Here is a 6,000-nt window from a genome sequence, read left to right as displayed (position 1 = left end):
GATTAATATCACTATACATTTTATTTTACGTACGTTTTGATTACGTCATCAGTTAAAACTGTGTAAACATATTGATTTAGTTCAGAAAGCATACATATTCATCATAAGGTGAAAAAAAACTTCAGAAAATAATAAGGAGTACAACGAATGTATTTGTCGATAACACCTAATTTCCTGTTCGATAATGTGGCAGCAAATGAGGAAACCCAAGGTCAACATTGTAGTGACAGGGAGGAGAGGCAGATGGACAGTGATAAAAAAAGAAGGAAAATACAAGATAAGTATGACAGGTGAGTTCAATATGTTTTGAGTACTGACTTGAGCATTGCCTTGGTAACCAGACATGTAAAAACTGCATCTATGTTTGTGTGTGTTGACACAACTCGGATATGTTTGTGGAACCTTTTTCATTTATACCGGTATGTAAAAACAAATTCACATATTCCTGAACAAACCATTTATATTCGTGTACTTGTAGATTTAGACTGGTTAGTAAGTAGAATTTAACCTGAATTTATTGGTAAGTATTTTAAAAAAAAATATTGATGTTTGCAATGCTCTTTGTCAATATGTTTGTGTACATACTGTAACCATGGATAATGTGCTCACAGGCTTAGTACAGAAATAGAGAATGATCATTTTGTGCATAATTCTGTGGTTGACAGAGAGCTTATTGGCGCTCATGTGTATTGCTATGCTTTGCCAGCAGTTTCAATTTCAGCTTCAGTTTTCAATTGAGATGTCTTTGAGTTTTTAGCAAAGGTAGTAGCAATTGTCTTTTGACTTGGAGTAACTTTTAATCTCAGTAATTAGTTTATTAGAATAGATACTAATAAACTAATACAGATCTGTCTTTTCCTGCAGCGACAGTGGCAGTTATAATACGCCTAGTGCCAATGCACAGTCCAGGGAGCAATCCTATTGGCTGAGACCTGATCTGAGGGTACGTTTTATTGACAAACAGTATAAGAAGGGCAGGTACTACAATAGCAAAGTCTTTATTGTGGATGTTAAAGCACAGGGAATCTGTACTTGCCGGACTGAAGATGGCAGAATTTTGGAAGGCAAGATACCCTTGATGTTTTTTTTAATAAGATGAAATTTGCATAGGGAGATGTAAATGTTACATTGGGTTTTGCCCTTCACATGTATATTTATAAACACTGTATACTCAATGTTGTCCGAGGGCTTGCTAGAAAAATTCACAAGCTTATTCAGGTGGGACTCGAACCCATGGCCTCCTGCTTACTAGTGCAGATGTCCTACCACTAGACCACTGAGCTTTCTGGTGTTGGCTGGCTGGTTCGAGGCGATGTAGCAGCGGGTACCGCACCCAAACATTTGTTGTTTTCTGCACTAGTAACAGGATGTTGTGGGTTCAAGTCCCACATGAGTAAGTTTGTGATTTTTTTTCTTGCAAGCCCGTGAAAATGACTTAGTATGTTACAGTGTTTATATAAATACATCGGCGAAGGGAAAAATCCAATTATAAAAACTCTTGGTTTGTTTGATTGATATGTGTTTGCTCAACATCCTTACTTTAAATATTGCAGTTTATAATATAATAATTGTTGATATTCACCCCTTTAACTGCCCTAGTCAAGGGCAGAGGGGAACATGTTCAAAAAAGTTCCGTTATGACCCTTATGTTCCCGAACTCATGATAATTTCTCCTTTTGAAGTTTGTAAAAATGTAGGCCTACCATGTCATTTCATCATGTGTAAAGGCCAATTTACACATACGCGACATTATGGCCCATATTTTACAAGTAAATTTATAGACATATCAATGTGCATTTTTACATCTAGCCACAAAATCTTGCATGTTATCAATCATTTATTTGTGCTTGTTTATAATAATGCGCAACATTGTCATGCGACAATGTCACGTATGCGTAAATTGGCCTTAAATGTATTTCATTTCGGCTAGTGGAAAGTGCCACCTGTGGGAAGTTGTTTTTAGAAATATCTCAACATGCTTTCAAACTTTTGATTTTAACCTTCACTTGGCTCACCTCAAACATGGTCACAGGTCAAACACAGGCTTGATAATGTACTAAGTTGTTCAAACCCCATGTTCTTGTAAAATATAGGAACTGGATTACTTTTGTTGTCTGCACTTGAACATGTAATAAGTTCCCTTTTACTCAGTACCCATCAATGCATTTCATCTGCATCAGGTGAATGAACAAGTTGCATTTTGTTTATTTCACAGTTCACAATTGTTTGTGTGTGTTTTGTGTTCTTTTGACAGATATTGACCAAAGCATGCTAGAGACATTAATCCCAAAAGGAGACATGGCATGTGTCATGATCGTTGCTGGGGAACTACGTGGACAGGTACACTCCTGATTAATTTTGTGCAAACCCGAACCAAAACCGACCCGGCCCGACCCGAAACTGACTTCGGGTCGGTTTTTCCAACCATTTCAGTGGAGTCAGGTCGGTTTCGGTTTTGCGTTTGTCAGTTTGGGGTGTTTGCAATTTTCTGAATTTAGCTTAGTTGCCCTAAGAAGTCTAAGTAATTCATTTAAAAGCAAAATTACAAATTATATGTCACTTTTTTTTTTTTTTTAATGTTTCACTTTTGTGTGCATTGTTATCTTTATTTTACATCCAAAAACTATAATTGTAATCAATATGTAAATTAGCCAAAAGATAGTAATCTGGTTTCAAAAAGTATCTCTTTTCCAGAAATCATTGAAAATAATCATTTGTAGAATCAATAGTAGAATCAATAGTGTATATAACTTGAATTGAATTTTTTACGACTTATATCACCTTTTCCTGGAGTGGGTCACATATGGCAACTCAAGACCAAAACAGTTGGACTCTGATTAATGGTTGTATGCTTGACCCCATGTAAAGCATAATCAGTTTACTAGTGCAGTCCTCACTCTAACAGAGTCAAACAAAACATGCAGTTGCATTTCAAAGGTTTGGGGTGGTTGGGGTTATCCAAGAAAAAAAATGTTTAACCATATTCCATCTCACTGCCACATCACTCAAATGAAACATTTTGTGCCCTTTAATTGGATACCACATTTGAGATATTGATGCTTGCAGTTTGAAGATTTCATAATTTTTATCCATTTTTTAGCCATGTCCACATTCTCATGGAATTGCCCATATGTATATTAGATTACACTTTTTTTTCTGATTTCAGACCAAAAACGACATACGTATGGCCTTTTATTTAAAAATCATTATTTTCCTCCTACCATGGCCACTTTAAGAAAACATAGTTTTACGTTAAAAAAAAATACCAAGTTAATTAAATTGCTTGACAAACCAAGATTTTAGTCATTATGTAGGCTTTGGTTCATATGCCAGATGTGCCCATTTAAGCTTGTGAAATGCCCCCAAAGGGTAAATACGTTTTGGTTTGAAATGAAACCATTCTGCCAACTCCCATATTATTGGCTGAAAAAAAATCGCACCCAGATTGCATGTTAAGCTAGATTTCTGGTTTACTCCACCACCCAAAAAAGATTTGGGCAAATGGCATTAAGTGGTGTTGAACCATTGATCTCTATATAAAGACTGGATTAGTGTACGGAAAGCAGCAGAAGAAAGTTATTTGAAGCTACATCGGAGAGACCAGCTAGTGCTAGTGATCTATAAAGGACAAGTTGGCGTTCACAATTTTCAAATGTCTGGGTTTACCTTTTGAATGCTGCAGTTCACTGTTTGTGACATTTGGAAATATAATCACAACAGAGTGTGTCCTTTTTAGAACATCATAAAATGTGAACATGTATGTGACCCAAATCCGCATCAAATCTTGATACAGCGCATGCTGTATGTAGGCGTAGAACATTCGAAAATATCGGTGGCCATTTTTGGAAGATTGGGGGCAAATTCAACTGTGTGACTGGTGTATGAGCATTTGCTATCCATATAGAGATCAGTGTGTTGAACTAGCTTGGGAAAGAGATTCAAAGATTACATCTGAAAATGCATCATGGGCCCCACAAGCCCACTGACTATTTCTTTTTTCCTCCAGTTGGGGTCTGTGGTGAAGAGAGACAAATCCAAGGCCAACGCTGATGTCCAACTTCTTAGAGACCGCGACCAGATTAAAACACTGGACTATGATAACATATGTGAATATGCTGGCAATATAAATGATAAGGAAGATTACTAGGTTGAATTTTAAACAGAAATCAGATTGTGAAAAAAAGAGGATGTGTAAAAAAAATTGACAGACAGAACTTGTAATTAGTCGTGACGTCGTGACGTCATCAGACTGGAAGTTATTGTGGGGAGAATGAACAAATGATAAGTTTGTTTCCTTTAAATTCAAATTCGGTATTTGATCCGTTTCTAACGACTATGTTCGTACCTCATAGCATAAATCTATTCGGTACAATGTTGACCTTGGGCGTTCAAATATTGTGACGACATCAAACCGAAAGTTAAGTGTTAAATACATACACATACATATTCATTATCATTTCAATATTTTCAAAGTGTTTTTAACTGCATAATGAATTTTTATTCTGTCTGAACTGAATCAATATATCTAATGACGTCAACATTTAAACTGATGACGTCATCAAACCGGAAGTAACATTTAACAGTAAATAAAATGTATACTGAAATACAACAAAAAATACAGATGGGTGCATTTTTGTTCAAGTTAAAACTAATGGTTTTACTAGAGAAAGATGAAATTTGCAAATGTTTTGCTATGAGCATATTCACAACTTAAGTGGGCAATGTCCCACGAAAACGTTGCAATCCTGATCACCCAGCGTTTGTAATTCTTCAAACGCCAATCTTTGAAATTGTTCTTTCTTTCTGATGCAGGAGCTCATGGACATGGGGACAACGCCCCAGCTCCACAAAATCCTTAGTCTGGAAATCCCATTTTAGGTATTCTTTAAGAATTTACAAATTACTGTCATGAATGATGAAATAAATACCCATGGTTGGTTGCACTTTATAATTCTTCTTTAGAAAGAGATCTCCTTTTTACAATCGTCATTTTTCAATTATTATACTTACGGTACATAATGCGTCTACCGTTTTTCGCCAATTGTACTGGTACTGCGTCAAGGTTTAGATAAAAACCAAATAATTTTGTTGACATCCAGTTGGTGGGTGAGGATGAGGAAGCATAAGTCTGTGACTTGCGCAACAAACTATCGCGTAATTTGCGCAATCATTTCAGGTGGAGTAAGTTGTGGCATAGCGACTGAAGATTTACCATCGTATGGGAAGGTGTTATTTTTTTTCCATTTTGTGTATAAGTATTTTCAAGTGACTACCAAAGTACCCCGTAATTGTCTTGCAAAGCTGTGGCATGCACAAATAGTTATAGTGGCTGGCTAATATTTCAATAATAAAAGTGGTCACTTTTCTTCACAATAGTTCCATTGAACAAGGTTGGGGCAGTTAATTGTTTACTTCAGTCTCATTGGCGATAATTCGAAATACTATTATACGTATTTTGTTTTACCTGCGTGAATGAAAGATACTGATCGTTACTTGGTATGATGGTTATGTTATACCTGGCTTTAGTAGAAATTTTGAATTGCAATGGAGAATTCCATAACAGGCAGTATAGAACACAGTTAAGAATGTCCTTATAATACCAGAGACCGTCATGTGCCATATTACAGTTTTTATGATATGTAAATAGTCATTTTTCCTATACCTTTTACTTCAGATTGAAACCAACAGTTTGTATTCAGTTATTTTATTAAATCAAAAGAAGTGAGATAGATATCTAGATTTTTTTTAATTGCTTGTTGTCCAAACGCCTCTGCACGTAGCATTAAATTCCATTGAAAGATAGAGACGGGTACTTTCTGACCTGGCTTGATAGATAGTAGCAATTAACAATGTGATTAACACATCCCAAGATGATAATAGATAATACTCACTTCGCAATCTTTTGATTTAGTTTTTTACCTAAAAGTTAGGAGAGCCTTTGTTTTAGCTTTTGTTTGTATATTAATCCATCATGTATAATTGTATGCGTGGTTGCTTTGT

At 35.7% G+C, this 6,000-nt stretch overlaps 1 long non-coding RNA gene across 1 annotated transcript; it reads left to right on the top strand.

Moving 5' to 3' along the window:
- Window positions 1-205: 205 nt before the first annotated feature.
- Window positions 206-4,095, top strand: LOC119719971. The gene is made up of 4 exons (XR_005270028.1): window positions 206-290; window positions 865-943; window positions 2,255-2,340; window positions 4,007-4,095. It is a non-coding gene; the product is annotated as an uncharacterized LOC119719971 (long non-coding RNA).
- The last annotated feature ends 1,905 nt before the right edge of the window (window positions 4,096-6,000 follow it).

The sequence above is a fragment of the Patiria miniata genome, unplaced genomic scaffold (genome assembly GCF_015706575.1).
Source record: "Patiria miniata isolate m_02_andy unplaced genomic scaffold, ASM1570657v1 HiC_scaffold_9, whole genome shotgun sequence".
Lineage (NCBI taxonomy): Eukaryota > Metazoa > Echinodermata > Asteroidea > Valvatida > Asterinidae > Patiria > Patiria miniata.
The sequence above is the reverse complement of the archived record's forward strand: the minus strand, read 5'-3'. Positions and strand labels throughout refer to the sequence as shown.